Source organism: Gobius niger, assembly GCF_951799975.1.
Source record: "Gobius niger genome assembly, chromosome: 7".
Taxonomy (NCBI): Eukaryota; Metazoa; Chordata; class Actinopteri; order Gobiiformes; family Gobiidae; genus Gobius; species Gobius niger.
Window position 1 is genome coordinate 5,509,099 of NC_136858.1, and position 25,620 is coordinate 5,534,718.

A 25,620-nucleotide genomic window follows, 5' to 3' on the forward strand; every position below is an offset into this window, starting at 1 on the left:
GACAAAATACCCTGTTAAAAGTATTGATGCAACAACTTAACTTAAGTAAAAGTGTAAAGGTACTTTGTCATAAATTAACTTAACCAAAGAAGTAGACAGTAACAGTCAATGATGGATCTTGATTCAAAAATTCAATTAAATATTGGTTTAGTATTTAATCAATTACAATTAATGCCACTTTAATTGATTTTCGATAAAGATAAAATGTTTTTTTTTATTGTCAATTAACAGGAGGGCTTAGTTCAGTGACTGAAGGGCTGCAGTTTGTGTCGATAAAGGAAGGAGGGCATCAGTTATGCTCTAATGTTTGATGGAGGAGCCTATGGCTTTTTAAAACATCAGAAATAAGAACATTTAGCAGTGTCACTAATAATATATTCGTCAAAGTATCGATGCAATGTTCATGTGTTTACCTGCGCCACGCAGGAACTACAGCACTACAGGAACACGTGGACGTGCACGCTTGTCCGTCTCCCCTCTCCCCTCTCGCCACCGCTTGGCCTTCGCCTTGCTCCTCCGCGCAGTGCACCGATCTCAGTGTCTGTTTCGGTGGTGGTCCCGGTGAGCGCGTGAGACCATCGGCTGAAATGAAACCTAAAGAAACGGCGACACCCGAGCCGTGAGCTTCAGCTTCGTGGAGAGAGAGAGAGAAAAAAGCGGTGTGCGCTGAGTAGAAGCCTCGTTAACAAGCGCTGTTCCTCCTATGTACAGGCTAATATTAGCGGAATTAAACAAAAAACATCAAAATCCAATCCGAATTCAAATCCAAGCCTCACTGATATAGCATATTTAAATCACTAAAAAGCAATCTCCTGACCACCAGTTTGATATCAAACATTAATATCAGTAAGAGTTTAATTACCGTTTAATTTGTAGATGCAAGATCCGATGTCATCAAATGTCCTCCTGGAAATTCTGGTATCCAAATGATGATTCATGAAGTCCCTCCAGGAGTTGATGGCAAATTATTTCTGTATTTTCTGTATATTTTTGACCAAAAAGAGAAGGCTAGCCTCAGTTTGGACGACGTCTGGCTTCTGTTCTGACCATGCTCCAAATCCCCGCGTAAGCACGCATTTTTTCAAAAAAATACTGTAGTGTCCTGTAATTTAAACATCATCATACTGTTTAGGGCATCTGTCCTGTTGCTTCAAGTTAAGCAACCCACAATGCATTGCAAACTACAGTACTACCCCGTTAAACATGAAAACGGTATTTTAGTGTTGAAAATTGGCTGTAAATTTACAGCAATTTCTTACAGTGTAGTAATGGCAGTAGGCTAAATACTGTTTTAAACTGGAGCATTTGTCCAGATAAATGTATTTTTCCTATCAAAATTATCTTTTTTCATTGTACTTGTTTTGCAGACAAGCTTTAGGGGCCCCCCTCTAGTGTCTCTGAGGCCCCCCAGGGGGCCCCGGACCCCACTTTGGGAACCACTGCTATAAACTGTTGTCAGTGTTGGGAAAGTTCATTTTCTACATGAACTAGTTCAAAGCTCAGTTCACAAATTTCAAAATGAACTAGTTTGTTCATAGTTCATAACTGTTTATAGTAAATAGTTTGTTCATAGTTCCAAAAATGAACTAGTTCATAGTTCTTTTTATTTTTTTTGCTGCAAGCTATTATTCAGGCATGAAAACGGGTCAGGGGTGAAATAGGTGAGATATATATTTCTCCTCTCAGGGAAATATTTTTATATTCCATATCTTAAAGCAACAATCTGAAGTATTTTGAGATGCATTTTTGCCAACCTTGGGAGAGTTGGAGAAAGTTGACTTCAGCCATGAGTCAAAAATATTATGGCCTCCTCACTTAGTGTTATGGAAGCTATTTCATGTCAGCCTGTCACTGTTATATGAGTGGATTTTGGATATCTTTGCTAATCATATTTGATTTTATTATTATTATTATTATTATTATTATTATTATTATTATTATTATTATTATTTTAAGTTGAATTGGTAAATTCTTAGTGGAAAATTAAGCTACAAATATTCAACTGCGTTTGTGTTAATTTGGTAAATTAATCATGTGAATAAGATTGTTTTAGGAGCTAATTTGTAGTTAAAAACTCCCCACAAACATTGTGGCTTCATGCAAATGAGTGCGCACCGCGGAGCAGAGGAGTTTGGAGCGACAGACGTTACACAAGGGAAACTCGCTTCGTAGCCTCACACTGTGGCTGCTCGCGGGCACCGTGCGGACCCGCTGGTTACCGATGCCAGGGCATGTGCCAGGGCCGTAAACAGCAGAGTTCACCGCCACAGAACTGGACACAGTCGGGCTGTTGGCGCGGGGGCCGAGCGGCGCTAGCGCGAGCTACACCGTGGACCCGCCAGAGTTTAGAACCGCTGGTAAACTGACGGCGCGGCGGGGTTTTATACTCACTGATATAAGAAATCTGGCACCATATTGAACGAACGTAAATAGAACGGGAATGCCGTTCACAGACACCAGAATGAACGCTTTCATGGTTTTGTTCATCAGGCAGTAATCCAGTGCGTTCAGTTAACGTTCGCCCAAAATATGAACGCGTTCATTGAACGTTCATATTTTGGGCGTTCAGGTACATACCTGACTGTTGTCAAAATATAGCTAGCGATGCTATTTCTTGAAGCGCGTATCGATGCGTGTGTTGATCACGTGTGTGGTGACGTTCGAAGCGTCCAGGTTGCAATCATTTGGTGTTTTATTCTTTTTATTGTTTTTATCTTTCTGTGAAGCACTTTGGTCCTCCTGGTGTTGTTGTAAAGTGCTATATATAAACTTTTATTGATTGATTGATACATTTCTTGTCCACATGATGGCGTAGTGGAGCAAAGCACCTTGATGCTTCGAACCATGTGTGATGCAATTGGCTGTGAGGCTTCAATGCTTCATGGGGCTTCATCTGCAAGGGTCTCCTAGAATAGAAGGATGGGCACCCGCATGGGTTTGCCCATCTGGGTTATAAGTGGGTTTGTCCGCAGTTTCCATGCGGGCCCCATGTGTGTTGGCCCATGTGGGCTGGACCTTTACAAGTCAAACATAACCCTTTCTACCCTAAAGAGCCACATCTGGCTACAGTTATGGTCCCAGTATTTGGACGCAAAGGGACACAAGGGGGCGCCCTTCCAACCGTCTCAGTGTAAATGTGAATTGACTTTCTTCAGAGTTAGACTCACTAGAGGTGAAGACAGGGGAAGAAGGAAGTCATGGAGCTTCTGCTTTAGACAGGACTTCTGCTGGAAAAGGAAAATTATCTAGGAAAAGCATCTAGTAAATAAATTAAATATGGAAAGAAAATTCTATTTTTCTTGTTGTTAATGTTTTAAAAAGTGAAACGCGCACTAGTCCTGAAAACATCCCTGTAGTTTTCTTGTAGAGGTTGAACTAACTACACACAGGAAAAACAGGAAATAACTAGAGTAGAGACACGTCAAATCAGTTTAGATCAGTTTACTGATAAAATACCAACACAGAGAAGTAGTACAGACTTCAGCACTCTAACCACATCACAACTGGCAAGACGCTGTGCAGAGAGGCCCCAGCAACAGGTTTCCGTAGTATTTATTAACTCGAGACCACATCCCGCGCAGAGAAACGGTACAGTCACAGTGTGTCAATATTATCTAAGTGCTGACCCTGAAAAGATCTTATCAGGTCTCAGCGAGTGAATCCCATGATGTGGTGTGTAAGCGTGCAGCACACAGCAAAATAACAACACTTAATATGGTCATAATAAGTACAATGGAAAGGTACTGGCTAGTATAGCAGGGTAAGGTCACATGACAGCTACTGCTGGGATCTTTGCTTTTCTAGTGCTTATATGCCGTATACCTGTGTATCACGTAGACAACGCCTGTGGGTCAGGGACACAGGATTATGCAAAGTTGGAAAACATTTCAAATCTGCACATATATGATGAATATGATTATCTGCATTTTATCATATGATGCGCATCTTAATGTTTTTTTGGTTCAGCCGCAGAGCTAATTTTCCAAATATTTAAATTTCTCAGGTGGGCTGCTGTAATTTGATTGTTAAAATACACAGTTGGCATATGGGCTGATGGGCAGATGCAAAAGAGTGCCCCACTCAAAAGCTAGCAAAGACAGTTTTTAAGCTGGGCAGTGGTGGTGGTCCCTGGGGAGCGAACAGAGAAGAGCATCTTTGACATCTTTGGTAATTTCTTTGAATCATGTTTCCACAGCTTTTGTCCTTGCTTTAAATGTTACTCTTACTTGATGAATGTAACAGAGTACAGCTCGCCTCAATTAAAATATGTGAGCACTGTGAGGACCGGCATCACAACGGGATTGAGTAAAGAGCCTAATCCCAAATGTTTGGCTGCCATCTAGTGGAGTCAATACATCATTACGGGTCTAAACTGTGATGGAATTGAGTAAGAGGGCGAGGGAGCGCTGCTGTGGATTAGGTTTATTTGCGAGTCACACAGTAAATGTTGTAGTGTACATTTTACTCTGTTCAGAGTGCATTTGATCCCACTCTTCTCAGAGTAACTGCGAGTTGACTCTCTTCAGAGCTACACATCAGGTTAGATAATTTGACACCATGAGTCTCGTTATTACATATCATTAACAGGCCTTTGAACGTTACCATATAAGGTTTTTATTTGCTAATGAAATCCCAGAAGCTCTGCCTAATGCAAAACTTGCATGACTTCCTTCTTCACCTGTCAGTCTGTGACAGACTGAAGTGAGGCCTCAGTACTTTATACTTAAAACAAAGAGCACATTGTATTAAGTGTCACGTTACTGTCACTCATGGTGTCTGATTGTCTAATCTGAAGTTTTACTCTGAAGTGAGTCAACTCACAGTTACTCTGTGAAGAGTGGGACCAAATACAGTCTGAACAGAGAAAAATTTACTCTACAACATTTACTGTGCAGGTGCTCTTCCAGGACCCGTATGCAAAAAGCTGGGTTTGAAGAGGAAAAAGGAGGTCCAAGGTAACCTGGCTAACGCCAGACTGCTGAGTGCGCTCTAATCATTCCGAACTGCACAGCAGCCTGGAGACCATGGCCGAAATTTTCGCATGGATTTGGGAACCCACCCACAGAACGAGGAGGGACGGAGATGATGACGCGTATTCGATATACGGAAGCTTGTAGTTTATTTACGGATAGAAAAGAAAAAGTTTATTTACGGATCAAACATGACAGCAGCAGACGCGATGGTATTTTTTGATCAAGCTTTAGACCTTGTTCTAAATAGTTTAGCTGAAAGGTTTACAGTGGGTAAGTCATACATCATCGGATACGATGATACGATTGGCTGTGGCTACGTGCAGACGCATGATAGACATTCGTAGCGCCCAATAAACGGCTATGGACGATCATAAAGCACACCACTCCTACGAGAAAATGAATTGGTGGTCCCCAAACTAAATATCACTTGTGATTTTAGCGGTGCACGCTGGTTAGATTTCTGTCCGACTTGCTCCAGACGGGCTCTGATGTCACGGGCACGTGGGGCACAGAAAGATCGTGAGACCCCAATGAGAGCAGCCGACTTGATCAGCCGCTGCATCTCTCCAGAGGCAACTGCAGCGGCTCCACGGCCCCGTGCATGATGGGAAAACGCCCACCTGTCCGCGGCTCACGCTCAGGTGACTGGATACGAGTCTGCTGTGATCAGAAACGTGCTCCTCGCCCCTTCCTCTCCTCTTTAGATCTGAACAAATAAACTATGACTGAAACTATTAAAGTTATGCCCCCTAAAATAGAGCTCATGTTTGATGCTTTTCAGAACAAGCTAATGATTTAAAAGGACGTGTTTTATCTCACAAACTTGAACAAACAAACGAATGGGAAAGTTTTCTCTGACGAAGAATGATGTCTCTGGAGTAAAGGAAACAGCAGGAGGTGAATGACTTTTATTTAGGATAAACTTTAAATGAACGAGATATCTGAACGAGACGCTGCGTGATCAGAGGCCACTCTCGTTCTCTGCATGTGGAGTGGTCGGATTGGCTTCAGACTTTTTTCTCCGCCCCCGTTGCGCCGGCTACTCTCGCCGATCATCCAGGCGAGCCGCAACGGCATCTTAAACACACCTATTAATAGTCACAAGTCATGTGATAAGTCATGTGTTGCCTGAGATGGCTATATAGCTAGTCTGAAATTCATTACCAGCTTGTGATGTGGAACAAATAATAATAATTAATAATTATATCTATGGAGAAAAAAAACACATAATAAATACATGGTAGTTTACATTTGTGATAGCGCTATTACACTAAAAAAAAATCACTCTTTGAATGAACATAAAAAAATCATGGCAAGTATTTCCACATGATAAGAAGAGGCCAAGCGTTCATTGGGGTTTGCAAAGGAACAACTCCATCCATCCATCCATCCATTTTCTTCCGCTTTATCCGGGGCCGGGTCGCGGGGGCAGCAGTTTCAGCAGAGATGCCCAAACGTCCCGATCCACACACACCTCCTCCAGCTGTTCTGGGGGGACCCCGAGGCGACACCAGGCCAGCTCGGAGACAACCCAATCGCCGAAAAAAACGTACAATATTTACGTTTTTTCTCAAGACAAATTTTTGTTAATATAACACGTTTTTACGTCCGAAATACGTATATATTTTACATTAAGAAACGTGCACATTAAACGTTTAAAAAACGTCATTTATTAACGAAAATACGTACATACACAACACAGAAAATTCGTACATATTGTACGAGTTTAAATACGTCCAGAAACACGTTTTAAGTCACATGAAATACGTAATATAGCGACGATAATTACACAGCATGTGTTCACATTTTACGATATCAAATAAACGTCCAAATACTATGGCAACCAGTAAACCATGTTAACAATTATTAGATTACAATGCTTGTAATGTATGTACAAATTATACATTTGAAAATCCCTCTTACGGATCTGATCACAATGGACAGAGCAGGCAATTTACAATCGCCCAGTCAAATGAAAATCAAACCTTGAACATGTGTGATATTAAGCGACCATGGTTTGCAATACAGTGCAGCAGTTTATATTTCCTTCTTCACTGGTTGTCCGAAGGTTTAGCCTGCTGCTTGCTACTACTCACTATGCCATCCGACACCTGCAAATGGATGCAGAAGGTAAACATTTAACATTTAACACTTAACACTTAACTGTTCCGTACATCTATTGAAAAACACAAGAGACGATCTGTGCTTACCAAAATCCGCGCACCATAAGCCCAACATTTCGGATCCTCGATGTTTCAATACATACACAACTTCACCGCATCCTTCCGCGTTTAACATTTAAATTTGCCTCCAATTCCAGGATAGTGGACGCAACTTCCGCCGACCACTTGTTCTGTTGTTTAACAGCATGTCGCATTACCGCCTCCCACAGGATTCGAAGAATACCTTACGGCAAGGTGATTCTGTTGCATTACTGCCTCCCACAACTTAATAGAAATTCCCTACCACAACATGTTACAAGCAACAACAACGACAAAGTTGAATTATGCCACTGCAACAATTTAACTATTGTAAACTATTGTAAAATATATGTATTTATTTTATTTGAATGGGACAGTATAATGTACAGCATGAGCTGTAAATACACTTGGATTTAGCTCAAGGCTAGTTTCCATCATATCAAGATCTGGGCAATCTAGATAAGGTCATTAGCCTAAGTGTGTACATACACAGAATACAATATTTTGCAAATCCTGCCTCACCTATAATTAATTGATCAAATGTCTAAAAGGATTACATTTATCAAACTGTTCGAGAAAAAATAATTTTATAATAACTAAGTTTATAAGTTTTAACATCAAAGATCTTGTCCGTAGTGTAAATTGTACAAACACCTGCTCATTAAGGACGCAAAGCGGTCTCGCTATTATTTTGTCTACTTAAACTATGATGACACAATATCAGTATCAGCACAACCTATGGAGCCAAGAATCTGTATTAAATCAGGTATCTACAATAATGGTGATGGAACATCACAAATATTTTATTAATGGAATCATCTTAATAGGTTTTCAGAACATTACTTCCACAGAACATTACTGATACGTACTCTCAATATATATTACTATACTTGTGCGTTAAAGTCTTCCAAGTACAATGAACACAATACTCTGATTGGACCATGTAGCGGAACATGTCACAAAATAATGTTTAAAGCAGGTTTTCGAAGTATTCTCCCCAACACTTCATTGGAGAAAATGTGAATGCAACCTAAATTTCTGATTCACTGTCTGTCTCAGATTCTTGAAAGTCCTCCTCGGTTTCTGTAAAGTCCTCCTCACTTTCGTCAGTATCCTCCAATCGGCTTTCGCTCACAATGTTTTTGTATGTAGCCTGAACCTCAGCCATTTGGATGTTCAGTTTGTGGATTTCGGACATCAAAAAACATTCTAATCCGGCAGACAGTTGCTGAGGAGACTGAGTGATATCTATGAAGACAGAGCACAGGTACTTAAGCAATAACAGTAATATCAGATGTAAGCAAGGTACAAAATCTACAAAAAGGGATCATAGAATAAGAATCAGAAATCTGAATAATAGTATTTCTCTAAATTGGAATGTTTTGATAAGACATAAGGAAGAAAATATAAATAATATGTTACTTTGTCTTAACATTATGAACTTAAGTCTATACGTTTAGATGAAAGATTACAAAAGAATTGTAATCAGAGCTTTTCCTTTAGAGCCTTTGAAAGGCTGCTCAAGGACTGCCAGTGTTGGCGCATCTCCTTCAAAAGAATGCCTTCTTCCTCATGCAGCCTTTGAAGGAGCATGGCCTTGTCAAAGACCTCTTTCTTGGCCTTAATGGAAACACCTGAAGCTGTAAACATGAAATTGAACATTTGGGTAAATCCAAAACATACAAAACTCAAAATTATAAAAAAGAAGAATTGCTCACCTCTGTCCCATGGCCACAACGGACAATCTACTGAGAGCACATCAGTGCATCTTGCTCATCAACCAAATTGTTGTAATCTTTGATTGCCTCTGTTAACTTCACTTTTTTTTTTCCGATCTTCGCAGTTATGTGCTGCCTTGACTTGTTCCTTTCTGTATGACAGATAGCAATAATAATGAAATCTGGGTATAGTATGTTTGTATACAGAAAAACAAAATTCTTTATACTGAGAGAACTATGTTTGACTGAATCTCCATCTCCTGCTCCTCCTTATTCAATATGTAAGTAATTTTCTAATCACTCGAAATTTTAAAATATGCCTTTTGCCTATCAGATCAGAACGCACCTGGCTTTGCCACCTGTGGCACACCTTACTGTTCCACCTCACTTTCTGCAACTTCCTGCATAGTCTTTCTCCCCATATTCACTCTGAATCTGCGCTCCAAATATCTGTGTCAATTTACATCCTGTGTGAAATGTACACTAGAGCCCTGCACTCCCGCGGTAATTCCGCGGGACTCGCGGGACCCAACGCAGAACAGTGCGGCATGGGACGCATTTTAAAAGCTCATTGCGGGCGCGGGAGGGGGGCGGGTCTGCACAATGCGGGAGCGGGCGGTTGGATGTGTTGAAGTGTTGTCCCGCAAAATAAATTATATTTTTCATTTTCATTTCATTTACTCATTCATTCTCTTTTTATCTTTATAAAATATCAGAAAAGTTGCAATTTATAAAATAATGAGTGTTAGGCTAAATGATTAATGCGGATGTGCTGTCATCTCGCGCGCATTTTACACAATTCCTTTCCGCTCTCGTTTGATAGAGCTTATTAGTAACTTTGAAGACATGGCAGAAGAACAGCGCAGTGAGCCCACCTCTCACAGTGCTTCAGAAGTAAGTGCTGCTTTAAAGAGAGGTACATGCACCGTTAAAAAAACAAGAAACTTGAAATCAGACATTTGGAAAACTTTTTCGCTTGTGTACGACGCAGAGGGAAATCAGCTGCCCTTTGCATGTTGTGATAAATGCCAAAAGATTCTGGCATACAGCGGCCATAAATCAGGCTTGAAGCGCCATGTATGTAGTGTCTTAAAAGGACAACAAGTGTTGGAGTTCAGAGGAAACAGCGCGAAAGTGACAGATGCTCTAAAGGCAAAGACCGTGGAGAAATGTGTGAATTTTGTTGCAGCGGACCTCCGTCCGTATGACAGCATCGCTGGTCAAGGATTCATTCAATTGGCCCAACACTTGGTTGACACGGCAGCCGCAATAGGCAAATTCAATGTGACAGAGATTCTGTCCCATCCAACAACTGTGTCACGTCCTGTAGATGATAGGGCACTCCAGTTTAGAAGGGATGTTGTCGATGACATAAGCGAGACAATTGGGAAATATGGATGTGCTGTGACGACGGATATTTGGACTGAAACATATCGTAAAACATCTTTCCTGTCAGCCACCATACACTACATAAATTCGGATTACAAATTGCAGTCAAGAGTGCTATTTTCTGCAACATTTGAAGCAGGAACCACTAAAACAGGCGAAAATATCCGGGCTTTACTGTTTCAAAATCTGAGACTGTTTGGAATTGACTGCTCACTTTTGGGGAAGAAAATTGTGTTCGTCACGGACAGAGGAGCGAACATGGTGGCCTCCTTACGTGGGTTCACACGACTTAACTGTAGTGCTCATGTACTGAATTCAGTACTCTCACATGCCCTCTCGAGTGCTGTGTTGGACCAAGTCCCTGAAGTGGCCCAGCTTATCACCAACGCGAAGAAACTGGTCAGCTATTTTAAACATTCTGGTCTGCAAGTCAAGCTAACGAAGTCTCTCAAACAGTCAGTGGAGACGAGATGGAATTCCACTGTGGATATGCTCGATTCTGTCTCACAGCAGTATGATGAGGTCACAACAATTCTGCTGGATAAAAACCAGTATGACAAAATAGGCTGCATCGATAAACTCATCCTTGGAACCCTGGTGGCGTTTCTCAAACCCTTCAAAGACGCAACGAACGCCCTGGAGTCAGACAATACGGCGTTAAGTGCGGCGCTTGTTCTGCCTTGGTCCGTGAAGTTAAGAGAGCATTGTGAAGTGGCCAAGGCTGACCCCATACTCAATGTCATCGCATCTGCTTGTGCGCAACGCCTAGACGAGCTGTTGTCACCAAACCGCCTTGTCCCCAATGGCATTAACATGCTCTATAAAGTAGCAACTTTCCTGACTCCAAAACTGCGTCATCTTAGGATGATTAATGCAAATGAGAAAAAATGCGTGACTGAAGCTGTAAAAGAGCTGACTGAGGAAATGAGGTTTGATGGTGTCCAAACTGAGGAAAATGCAGGGCCACCTCCACCTAAAAAGGTGACTTTTCGTGATTTTGAAGAATGGGAGGATGAAGGTGCTACAGGTGCTGACTCGCAGTCTTCAGATTTAGAGATAGAGGACTATTTTAAAGTCAAACTGGATGAATCTGAATCACACCAACCCGAAGATATCCTCATGTGGTGGAAGAAGCATCGCAATGAATTTCCCACACTTGCCAAACTGGCACGGTTTGTGCTTTGCATCCCAGCCTCCAGCGCACCGTCCGAGAGTGCGTTCAGCATATGTGGTCGCATACTGGAGGAGAGACGCAGTATGCTGAAGGCCTCAACAGTGAACAACTTACTTTTCCTTCATAGTTGTTCAAAGAACCCGATAGCTTAAGCAACAGTTGTTTTCGTTTACCTGTATTTTGATTAAGCCTATTTTAATTTAGATGCTGGTACATGCTGGTACAAAGTTTTATTTTTATTATTATTATTCAAACAAGGTATAGGCATATTCTGTTTAACAAGCCCAAATAGTTTGCAGAATAGTTTAAGGAATGATACACATATAATATCGATTTTTATTTCTTATTGTTCTTATTAAGTATATCCATCCATCCATCCATTTTCTTCCGCTTTATCCGGGGCCGGGTCGCGGGGGCAGCAGTCTCAGCAGAGATGCCCAAACTTCCCGATCCACACACACCTCCTCCAGCTGTTCTGGGGGGACCCCGAGGCGACACCAGGCCAGCTCGGAGACATAGTCCCACCACCGTGTCCTGGGACTTCCACGAGGCCTTGTCCCACTAGGACATGCCTGGAACACCTCCCGCGGGAGGCGACCAGGAGGCATCCGGAACAGATGCCCGAGCCACCTCAGCTGGCTCCTTTCGACGTGAAGGAGCAGCGACTCTACTCCGAGCTCCTCCCGGGTAACTGAGCTCCTCACCCGATCTCGGAGGGTGCGCCCAGCCACCCTGCGAAGGAAACTCATTTCGGCCGCTTGTATTCGCGATCTTGTCCTTTCGGTCATGACCCAAATCTCATGATTTGGGTCATGACCGAAGCAGCGACTCTACTCCGAGCTCCTCCCGGGTAACTGAGCTCCTCACCCGATCTCGGAGGGTGCGCCCAGCCACCCTGCGAAGGAAACTCATTTCGGCCGCTTGTATTCGCGATCTTGTCCTTTCGGTCATGACCCAAATCTCATGACCATAGGTGAGGGTGGGAACGTAGATCGATCTTCACCACGACAGACCGATACAGCGACCGCATCACTGCTGACGCCGCACCGATCCGTCTATCGATCTCACGCTCCATCCGTCCCCCACTCGTGAACAAGACCCCGAGATACTTGAACTCCTCCACTTGAGGTAAGGACTCCCCACCGACCTGTAGAGGGGAAGCCACCTTTTTCCGGTGGAGAACCATGGCCTCGGATTTGGAGGTGCTGATCCTCATCCCGGCCGCTACACACTCGCCTGCAAACCGCCCCAGTGCGTGCTGAAGGTCCTGGTTCGTTGAAGCCATCAGAACAACATAATCCGCAAACAGCAGAGATGAGATCCTGAGGCTCCCAAACCGGACACCCTCCGGCCCCTGGCTGCGCCTAGAAATTCTGTCCATAAAAGTAATGAACAGAACCGGTGACAAAGGGCAGCCCTGGCGGAGACCAACACGCACCGGGAACAGTTTGGCAACTGACGCACAGCCTCATTCAGCAACAACCTGTTGCAGGTACAATCCTAGGCATATTGCTTGTTATTTAAATAGCACTCAGTACACAGTGTAGGATTTTAATCAATTTAATTGTCTGTGATACAGTTAATATTATTGATAGTAAAGCCCCCCTATAAAAAAGGCTATTAAATAGCTGGTGAGCGAGAGGAGGGCTGACCACTCCGGAGCGTGTGGTCATTGGGGAGAGGGCTGACCACCCCAGGTGGACCAGGTGTGGTCATTGGGCGCTCACAGTCATGAGCGGTTCTGATGTGGCTTCTGCTAATCAGAGATGTTGACGTTGGCAAGTTTACTAAAATTGAACTAAAGTTCAAACACCTCTTTGGACTTGTAACCATTCAAATATGCCAAACCTTTCAGCTTTTAGCCCACTCTAGCCAGAATAAACCTGATACCATTTTATTTTGTAAGTGTATAGGATATTTTTAAATAGTCAATACAAGTTTAAGATTTATATTTCATGAATATTTTTAATCCTCTTATGATTTTATTCCAATAGAAAACAGTATCTTCTGATGTACAAAACCTGATTTGGAATTCCACATTATGTGTCAAATCCTTTACTGTCTCTGTCCAGTCTGTGGTGAAACTGAAGCCATTATTAGAACGACAGTTATAAAAGAAAATAAAAGCCTACTAAGTCTACAGTTGAATTAATATATTTGTCATATCATATGTGCTACTAAAAAGTGGATTGTTTGAGTTCATTAATCATAGATTCTGCGCGTTTTGTTAAAAAATTCCTGCAAACTGGCCGAACGCGAAATCGTATTCGTGAAGTTTTTATTGTTTTGTGTTTTCGCCTGTTGCTCACAAACCACAGAGGATATCTATCAATCCCTTATATACCCATAGGTATATGTATGTAAATGCCGTTACATCAAAACATTTGCCTATGTCTAAGTAGCGTCATTTTGCAATTTTACCGTGCTATACATGTTATAATGTTATATTAATTTGTTGTCTCTCTTGTCTCAATAGATGCCTGGGTCTACTAAAAAAACCTGCATGAATCCCGAATGCCACCAAAAAATAGGGGTGGCATGCAAAAAATGCCCCCATTGTGGTGCCATCCAGCCCCAGAAAAAGCGCCTTCATGACGCGCGGAAGGCCTTTGAGCTTAATAAGGAGGAGTGGAAGGAGAAGCTCACTAAGAGCAAGGAACACGAGAAGGCGTATCGTCTAGTACGTAATAACACAATTGTTAAGATGTGCACAGCAAATAATTATTGTTTACATACACATGTAAGCAATATTGCAGGCTTTTTAACATTTTCTTCTCACATTTATTTAAAATGGCTTCAAATTTGTTAAAACCCATAATGATTACCTTGCAAAAAAAAATGTTTTTTAATGTCTCAAAATTGTAATATTTGGCCAATAAAACTAATTGAAGAAAAGCAATATAATATATTGTGAAAAGTATTTAATAGTAAAAGTATTATTGGAACTTGATACTCAATTGAGCAAGTATTTATGCTGCGTTCATAATGTCCTCGGGAAGTCCGGAAAAATTATAATGACTGCTCATTGTAAAAAAAGAGAATTATTTGAACCATAATGTAATACAAAATAATTGCAGTGACATTAAATTTTTTGTGATCTTGTGTTGGCAGCTCGATAGATATTCGGCAATGGGGTACTACCCCATTCTCCTGCTCGCAAAGGAGCAGAAAGAAGGGAGGATAAAGGCAGAGGTAAAAACCAGCCTTGACTTTACCCTGCCAGACTCTTTGGAGAAGCGCCTCAGAGAAGCCTTTGAGGCGATTGTAAGCAGTAAGTATACATTTTTCATAGATTATTTTGTGTGTCAATTAGCACTGATTGAGCCATATTTTTTAGTTTACCGGAAACAAAAGGAACGATGTGAAGGAGAAGGGTCTACTGCAGGTTAGTTAAAACATTGTTGTTAACAAGCCTTAAAGGTCCTATATCATGCAAAATCGACTTTTTAGAGCTTTTAGCCATGTTGTTATGCTATTTCCTTATCAAAAACACCCCCAGAGTGGTTTGTGGCTTCATTCACGCAGCTCTCAGTAATCCTCCTGAATCCTGCTCTCTGAGCAGCTGCTCCTCCCTCTCCTGGTGAACGACTGAGTGTTCAGTTGTGTCGTCACAGCGGAACGCAAGTGCTTGACGTCTGTAATGTAATGTCTTAATTCTATGCTTACGGACGGATTTTAATTTGTAAAACAGTGTTTTCATTATTTCTGTCGTAAGAGAGAAACAAAGAGAATATATATATATTCTTTTTAATTAAAAAAATAAAAAGGATGTGCCCGAGGTGCTTCCAGGTCAGCTGAGGCCAAAACAAACACATCGTATGGTCTGAACAGACGTCATGTTTGCGCTGCAGCTGTGAAGATGGAGCTCGTTACCTACTCTGGACACACCTGTTCTTTATTCTTAACTAACGATAATGTCACGGAGAAAAAGAAGCGCGTTTGGCTACGGAGTTTATTCAACCTTTTTCAGGAAGAGGCCACTCGTCTAGCTGTTTTTTTCTCCGGGATTCAGCGACTATCAGCCAAAATATTGTTTTTCTGTGACTGTCTCTGATGGATGTTTGGGGAACCTTCGCCAGAACCAAAGTGGATTAACTTTTTTAACCAACGCAAGTCCCATAATGTAAACAGCGATGGACCAGAGTGGTGAGTCAATCCAAACGCGGGTTAGCTTGTGTGTTAGCATATTAGCATGTGTGTTAGCCATTTATGAAGCTGTGTTGCAGATGTCAACTCCGTATAACTGCATCGTGAAGCAATTTCACTTATTGCTGTTTATTTATATTACGGTAAAGTTGTATGTGCGGAGAGAGGGGGCGGAGTTAACTGAATCGAAGCGTTGTGTCTTCCGGGTTCGAAAAATACCTCCAGAAAACAATTATATTTATCACAAAAATGCTCCATAGTGGTAGAGGTACAATATATCATATAAATGCCTATACTTAACTTTGGAATGGCTAAAATAGCATGATATAGCTCCTTTAAGATAGTGAATACTCACTGTCAGTAATTTGGGCTGAGGGAACTTTCAACACAGAGTAAAGACCATAGATTGTAAATGAGGAATGGACTCACCAAGTGCCTACATCACTCATTGCGTTCGCCTGACTTGGATCAGGCGAACGCAGAAGCTGATTAGAGCTAACTTGAAACAAGCAACTTGGGCAGGAATCTAGAGACAAATTCTGTGGTCGCAAATACCTAGTGTATTCCAAAGAGCCAATCAGGATTGGTGCAGGTCTGTTCCTTTATGTCGATTTACAAAGACAATATAAAAATCTAAACACCAGGATCATAATGAAGCGTAAAACCACCAAAATGTAAGCCCTAAATGGTAAGTCTGACACAAACGATGACAGAGTAAAATTAGTTTCCTTTTCAATGTGAATAAATGGGAGCCAAAGCGAGTTGAAGCAAACTTTGGCCCATGACTAAACAAGGTCTAAAGCAGGACTGAACCAGGACTATTAAATAATGTTATTGTACTGGTATATAATATTAGATTATATCATTGTGCAATATGAAAAAAACAACAACAGGTGTATCCCAGGGACGCACAAGTTGAGAACCGCTGCTCTAATACATATCAAATGTATGTTTTAGAGTAGACAAAATTAATTTTCAGGTAGTTTGTCAAATAAGGAGTTTCTAATCTTAATTGCACAACCTTCAGTGGACTGTAGTAGCTACTTAGAAACAAACGTCACACTTATTACCAAGCACTACAGGTCAACATGCATTATGTAATTCCAAAATTACCACAATGATTGAGCCAGTAAAATTTGAATCAAAGCTTTTCTGTTATTGAATCATTGTTATTATACTTGATAAATATTTTCAGCCCTAAATTATTTTGTTGAAAATTTGCAAGATTCCTCACACATTTGTATGATTGAATGTATATATTTATCAATAAACCTTTATAGTTATAGAACCAATGACATGGACCACCAGGATTTTAATCACATTCCATCTACACACCAAATTTCAGATCAATCTGTCCAATTGTTATTGTGAAATCCTGTCTACACACCGACCAGACAGACAGACACACACAGAGTTAGTTGCATTACCCCTTGGCGGGGTAATAATGAACAATTCCTTCATGCTCTGTAAAGGAGGTCCTCACCACCTCCTTACAGAGCATGAAGGTTAATGTTTTTTAGGTGTTGACAGGAATTTCTCTTTTTTTTTTTTTTTTTTTTTCAGCAAAAGGAGGAGCGGAAGAAGCAGAAGAAATAGAGAAGGAGGCAGAAGGAGGAGCGTGAGAAGGAACAGACGAAGAGGCAGAAGGAGGAACGTGAGAAGGAACAGACGAAGAGGCAGAAGGAGGAGCTGGAGAAGGAGCCGAAGAAGAGGAGGAGGAAGAGGCAGAAGAAATAGAGGAAGCAGAAGGTAGAGCAGAAGAAGTTGTTGAGCCAGACTCGGACGAGGAGGAATGTAGGTTGCAAAAATTATTTTGATAGGCCTATAATGATTCATCAATTGAGCACTAGAGCAATTGAGTTCTGAAAAATTATCAAACAAACTTCTGTATAGAAACCGGAAGTCGAGATATACAACATTGAGAAGATGTTTCATCATGTAAAAATATTGTAATTAACCAATACTATTTTATTTTCAGGTACTACTGCCCCATGTGAAGTGTGTACAAGATGGGAGGAAAAAGGAGTCTTCTACTACTCCAGAATCATTAAAAAAAGAGGCAAAAACGTGAGTAATTTTCAAAAAGCGAGGGGTGCAAGGGCTGATGGCCATGATCGGGCTGCAGGGAGTCCGGTTTGGTGACCACAGGATTTCATCTTTGCTGTTTGTGGACGATTTCATTTTGATGAAGCCAAAGGATGGAGCATGAGATTTACAGACGGGTCGGTGCAGCTTCTGCAGTGATGTGGTTGCTGTATCGGACTGTTGTGGAGAGAAAGCTGAGTCAAAAGGCAAAGCTCTCCATTTTACTGCTCAGTCTACGTCCCCACCCTCACCAATGGTCATGATATTTGTGGCCGAAATGATTTTCCTCTGCAGAGTGGCACTCCCTTAGAGATAGGGTTAGGAGTTAGTCGAGCCGATGCTTCTCCACATTGAAAAGAGATGGCTCGGGCATCTGTTTCGGATTCCTAGTGGAAACTACCCTGGGGAAGCATGTCCACCGGGATGGGAGAGGGAAGACACTCAGCTGGATGGACTATGTCAGCTGAGAGACTGGCCTGGGAGTGCCATTGGGTTTCCACCAAAATGAGCTGAAGATAATGTGTTTTTACAGTATGTCCCTGCTCCTTGCAAACCAGCAATGGATAAAGGGGAAGAAAATGAACAAACGACCAAACTTGATTAGAAAGATGGCAATATTTTAAAGTTGTGATATTGTCATTTCTACGTATTTTTAGTAGTGTATATTTATATGGCACTAATGATATGCACTTTGATTTGGAAACTGCAAAAAAAAAAATTACATTTATCATGTGGCTTTATTCCGATTTGTTATAAATGTTTACTTTTTCCCCTCCAGGTGCTAGTTAAATGGGCTCCATGCCCCCAATGGTAAATGACATCACCAATACACATTTTGTTTTATTTGTTGGGATGAATTTAAAAAGCATGCAAGAAATACATTAGCATTTATTTTCTTCATATTTTCAATGTAATATTTGTAGTTTTCTTGTGTTGCAGCAACAAGACATGGGAGCCCAGTTGGGAACCACACGCAGTGTTTCGCAAGAGTGCCTGTAATAAATAATAGATTTTGTTTAAGAGTTCTAAAAATTACACTTTATTACAAAAATCAGACCGAAGCATGGTGTCTTTTTACGTTATTAGAAAACATGATCTATTTTGCATACTTGAACGAAAGAGCCTTGGGAGTCACTATTTGACACTGACAGCTAAGTGATCAGATCTGGAACTACTTTGATTATATAATTTCAACATTGGCACTGTTTAAAAACATATGCTTATTATCGTACTGCTACAAATAAAATAAGACATGCGAATAATTGTTAAACAAAAGATGTATTCAATTTGTTTAAAGACGTAGCAGTAACCCAAATGACATAATTTACCCATGCCGTATTCTTCAAATCCTGTGGGAGGCGGTAATGCAACATGCTGTTAAACAACAGAACAAGTGGTCGGCGGAAGTTGCGTCCACTATCCTGAAATTGGAAGCAAATTTAAATGTTAAACGTGGAAGGATGCAGTGAAGTTGTGTATGTATTGAAACATCGAGGATCCGAAATGTTGGGCTTATGGTGCGCGGATTTTGGTAAGCACAGATCGTCTCTTGCGCTTTTCAATAGATGTACGGAACAGTTAAGTGTTAAATGTTTACCTTCTGCATCCATTTGCAGGTGTCGGATGGCATAGTGAGTAGTAGCAAGCAGCAGGCTAAACCTTCAGACAACCAATGAAGGAAGTATAATAAACTGCTGCACTGTATTGCAAACCATGGTCGCTTAATATCACACATGTTCAAGGTTTGATTTTCATTTGACTGGGCGATTGTAAATTGCCTGCTCTGTCCATTGTGATCAGATCCGTAGGATGCATTTTCAAATGTATAATTTGTACATACATTACAAGCATTGTAATCTAATAATTGTTAACATGGTTTACTGGTTGCCATAGTATTTGGACGTTTATTTGATATCGTAAAATGTGAACACATGCTGTGTAATTATCGTCACTATAATATGTATTTCATGTGACTTAAAATGTGTTTCTGGACGTTTTAACTTCGTACAATATGTCCGATTTTGTTTTTCGTATATAAGTTACGTTAGCTGATTGAGAATTCGTCACTATATTACGTATTTCATGTGACTTAAAACGTGTTTCTGGATGTTTTAACTTCGTACAATATGTACGAAATTTGTTTTTCGTATGTAAGTTACGTTTGCTGATTAAGAATTCGTCACTATATTACGTATTTCATGTGACTTAAAACGTGTTTCTGGACGTTTTAACTTCGTGCAATATGTACAAAATTTGTTTTTCGTATGTAAGTTACGTTTGCTGTTTAAAAATTCGTCACTATATTACTTATTTCATGTCTTAAAACGTGTTTCTGGACGTATTTAAATTTGTACAATATGTATGAATTTTGTTTTCCGTATGTAAGTTACGTTTGCTGATTGAGAATTCGTCACTATATTACGTATTTCATGTGACTTAAAACGTGTTTCTGGACGTTTTAACTTCGTTCAATATGTCCGATTTTGTTTTTCGTATATAAGTTACGTTAGCTGATTGAGAATTCGTCACTATATTACGTATTTCATGTGACTTAAAACGTGTTTCTGGATGTTTTAACTTCGTACAATATGTACGAAATTTGTTTTTCGTATGTAAGTTACGTTTGCTGATTAAGAATTCGTCACTATATTACGTATTTCATGTGACTTAAAACGTGTTTCTGGACGTTTTAACTTCGTGCAATATGTACAAAATTTGTTTTTCGTATGTAAGTTACGTTTGCTGTTTAAAAATTCGTCACTATATTACTTATTTCATGTCTTAAAACGTGTTTCTGGACGTATTTAAATTTGTACAATATGTATGAATTTTGTTTTCCGTATGTAAGTTACGTTTGCTGATTGAGAATTCGTCACTATATTACGTATTTCATGTGACTTAAAACGTGTTTCTGGACAAGCCAGGCTCCGTGTGTAATCATTGTTAAACGGTTCTTTATGTGTGTGGTGGTTTTATTGACTTTATTTGTGCATATTTCTCGTTTCCACGTGATGACTCGAGGTTAAGCTTAGCATTAGCTTCCTCCGGAGGCTCTGTGCATCATCAAGGCCCAGCGCAGAACCAGACACTGAAATAAGTGTTCTTGTCATCGGTTTGAATCCTGGGTGTTTCGGTAACAGAAACACTGCTGTGTGTCTTTGTAAAAGTCTGCTGTGGCTCCGGTTCACAACACATGAAGCTAAACCTCCATGATGACTCTGTTTACATCTTAGGGCTAGACACTGCGGGGAGGGGGTTCTGCTGAGGGGCAGTGGTTGGTTACTCGGCTGGTGACGAAAGGTCGGAGGCGTATCCTGGAGGTTCGAGGCGTTCCCTGAAGGAATCAGGCGTTTTATCCCTAAAATGGCTGCCATCAGAGTTTTTACAGACTACTCGAAAATACGTGAATGTGCTAAGGCAACACTTCAGGCATGTTTTTAATGAGGGAATGACATCATAACATGATGTAAAGCTTGAAATAGTCGATTTTGCATAATACCCCCCCTTTAAGTCTTTAACTGATAGAGGATCATTTAAATGTGGTGGAAAAAATGTCCTAGTGATAACAGTATTTTTTTCAAAAATAAATATAGTAAAAATCTCAAAATCCACTGTTCCAAATTATTATGCAACTCATCGTTTCAATACATTTTAAAGCTTGTAATTAACTGAAAATGGTCATTTGTTGTATTTGTAGCACTAGGAGGTCATATTTACTGAAATCAAAAGCTATTTCAATCTAAAAAATATTAACAGGTCAAGTTATAGTTTAACATAGGAGCCCTTGTGTGATAGCAGCTTCAAAATTCTTAAATCCATTAAAATTGTGAGTTTTTGGACAGTTTCTGCTTGGATTTGTTTGCAGGATGTCAGAGCTGCCGTTTGGATGAAAACTGCCTCCCACCCTCATAGAAGTTTTTTTTGTTAAGGCTCCAAAGGTTCTCAACAGGGTTGAGGTCAGGGGAGGAGGGGGTCCACATCATGAGTTTCTCTCCTTTTATGCCCATAGCAGCCAGTGATGCAGAGGTATTCTTTACAGCATGACATGGTGCGTTGTCATGATGAAGATGATCTTGTTCGGGAAAACACGGCTCTTCTTTTTGTAGCATAGAAGACAGTGGTCAGTCTGAAACTCCACATATTTTTCAAAGGTCATTTTCACACCTTCAGGGAGTCTAAAAGGGCCTAATGGGGCCGACCAGCTCTCTCACCATGATTCTGGCCCAAAACATGACTCCGCCACCTCTTTACTGACGTCACAGCCTTGTTGGGACATTGTGGTCATTCACCAACTATCCACTAATAAAGTGGAGATTAATGTCAGTGATTCATAGAGCCCCAAGACACGATACCATCCATGAGTTTCATTATTATTGTTTTTTTTTTACCTTTTTGACACAAAAATCCAATTTGCATAATTTGCATTTAAATTCGTACAATATGTATGAATTTTGTTTTTCGTATGTAAGTTGCGTTTGCTGATTGAGAATTCGTCACTATATTACGTATTTCATGTGACTTAAAACGTTTTTTGGACGTATTTAACTTCGTACAATATGTACGAATTTTCTGTGTTGTGTATGTACATATGAAATATGTGAAATGTGTACGTTTACATATACGTAAAATATCTACATTACATATTTTTTGTGTGTGTATTTTCGTTAATAAATGACGTTTTTTAAACGTTCAATGTGCACGTTTCTTAATGTAAAATATATACGTATTTCAGACATAAAAACATGTTATATTAACGATTATTTGTCTTGAGAAAAAGCGTAAATATTGTACGTTTTTTTTGGCGATTGGGTTGTCGGAGACATAGTCCCACCAGCGTGTCCTGGGTCTTCCACGAGGCCTTGTCCCACTAGCACATGCCTGGAATACCTCCCGCGTGAGGCGACCAGGAGGCATCCGGAACAGATGCCCGAGCCACCTCAGCTGGCTCCTTTTGACTCTACTCCGAGCTCCTCCCGGGTAACTGAGCTCCTCACCCGATCTCGAAGGGTGTGCCCAACCACTCTGCGAAGGAAACTCATTTCGGCCGCTTGTATTCGCGATCTTGTCCTTTCGGTCATTACCCAAATCTCATGACCATAGGTGAGGGTGGGAACGTAGATCAATCGGTAAATCGAGAGCTTTGTCCCCCGACTCAGCCCCCTCTTCACCATGACAGACCGATACAGCGACCGCATCACTGCTGACGGCGCACCGATCCGTCTATCGATCTCACGCTCCATCCGCCCCTCACTCGTGAACAAGACGCCGAGATACTTAAACTACTCCACTTGAGGTAAGGACTCCCCACCGACCTGTAGAGGGGAAGCCACCTTTTTCCGGTGGAGAACCATGGCCTCAGATTTGGAGGTGCTGATTCTCATCCCGGCCGCTTCACACTCGGCTGCAAACCGCCCCAGAGCGTGCTGAAGGTCCTGGTTTGTTGAAGCCAACAGAACAACATCATCCGCAAACAGCAGAGATGAGATCCTGAGGCTCCCAAAACCGGACACCCTCCGGCCCATGGCTGCGCCAGAAATTCTGTCCATAAAAGTAATGAACAGAACCGGTGACAAAGGGCAGCCCTGGCGGAGACCAACACGCACCGGGAACAGGTCTGACTTATTGCCGGCAATACGAACCAAGCTCCTGCTGCGGTCATACAGGGAACGGACAGCCCTTAGCAGAGGGCCCCGGACCCCATACTCCCGGAGCACCCCCCACAGGGCACCACGAGGGACACGGTCGAACGCTTTCTCCAGATCCACAAAACACATGTGGACTGGTTGGGCTAACTCCCACGAACCCTCGAGCACCCGACGGAGGGTATAGAGCTTGTCCAGTGTGCCACGACCAGGACGAAAACCGCATTGTTCCTCCTGGATCCGAGGTTCAACTATCGGCCGGATCCTCCTCTCCAGCACCCCGGAGTAGACCTTACCGGGGAGGCTGAGGAGGGTGATCCCTCTGTAATTGGAACACACCCTCCGGTCCCCCTTCTTAAAGAGAGGGACCACCACCCCGGTCTGCCAATCCAGGGTTACTGTCCCCGACTGCCACGCGATGTTGCACAGACGTGTCAGCCAAGACAGTCCTACAACATCCAGAGACTTAAGGTACTTAGGACGAATCTCATCCACCCCCGGAGCCTTGCCACAGAGGGGCTTTCTCACCACCTCGGTGACTTCAGCCCCGGTGATGGGTGAGCCCACCTCCGAGTCCCCAGCCTCTGCTTCCCCATCGGAAGACATGACCTCGGGATTGAGGAAAAAAGGAACAACTGTGTAGAAATATCAAAGCAGGACAGAGATTCCATGCACTGCAAGTAAGTGGGAAATTACAGGTCAACAACTGAAATCGAGATTTTCACCTCATTTTCTTAAAGACAAGAAACAGATTAAAAGCACAGGCGAGCTAGCCAGAAGTGGAACCTAGAGTCTTCTGATCCGTAGTCAGACGCACTATCCATGACACCACTTGCTCCTCCGCGCCGATATGATGATTAACTTCTGTATATTAAATCAAATTTGTACAACATATGCAAGCCTTTCCAAATGTCACTTATCTAATATCACATAACAAGTCTATAGAATGTATGCCCATTTAGAACAAATGCCGTCCTTTGATAGCTCCATCCCAGCAGAGAACTCTATTGGTTTGCGAATCTTGCTTCGTGTGTTTGCGGTCCAAACAGCATAGGAGTCAGAAAAGGATCTTCAAGTGTAGCCTGTGAAAGAGTTGATAGCGGAACAGTGACTAAAGCTTTTTCTGGCTCGTTGGTCTAGGGCAGGGGTCGGCAACCTTTAACACCGAAAGAGCCATTTGATCCGGTTTCCACGGAAAAGAAAACACTGGGAGCCGCAAATACTTTTTGACATCTAATGCTGGGTTTACACATAATGACGACAAGTCACGAATGCCACGAATCCACATTCGTGGCCGAGGATCACGAATGTGAGTGATTCGGGTTAGAGGTTTCGCGCACCGCTGCGAACTGTTGCGACCTGTTACTGCTTGTTACGATTAATGGCACGAATTATTACGCACGGTCACGAATATGCGTCCCGCACTGCTGCGTGCTGTTGCATGCTGCTGCGAGCTGCTGCGCGTTTTTGCGAGTTATTGGAAATTGTCGCGTTCTGTCAAAAATCTGTCAAGAATTGGGCGAATGTGGACCAGATCGCCTGCCGCGCACACCGGGTTGGAGGCGGAGCAGGGGCGTCTCGCTCCGCCGTGCGCGACTGACTCGTTGGGCTCTCGCCAAATCGGGTTAAACAAAAAGCAAATAGACCAGCTCAGGCCTGTCCATATACTGAAGAATAGCAATAGTTTTTCAGTCTATGGGACAGTCACACCAGTTCAACCCCACTCCTGTCAATGTGTAACACGGGCAAACGCAGACTGAGTCTATCAAGACCCATCAACAAGCGCACGCGCTTCATGTCAGACAAGTCCGTGCAATAGCCGCACATTAAGGGTTGACTTTACTCCACAGAATAAACATAAAAACACTACACTCACTGTGCACTCGATCTTCTGAGGATCCGTCGAACTTGCTGCTCTTAAACCTCTTTATCCATGATTCTCACTCGTCTGGTCAGTCCTCAGCTCCAGTTGGAAAAATTTTATAATCCACAAAAACAGTCCTGTCTCCACCTGCCCCGCGCCCACCGCCGCTCGTTTTACGTGTCTAAGGTTTTAAATAAGCCTTAACTTATCTGTGATGTAGCTGCTGTAGCCACGGGCTGTTGTTTTGGTGCGAGGCAGTGTGGGAGATGCATTCAGGGACAGTGGGAAAGGCGCACTTCTTACTGTCCCTTTTTTCCCCCACAAAGGCGGGGAAAATCGGTACAAATATATAACAGTGGGGTTCTCCAGCGGGGGGCAATAGGGGTGGCAGGGACTGGCTCCCAAACATCAGGAGGAACGACCGCAGG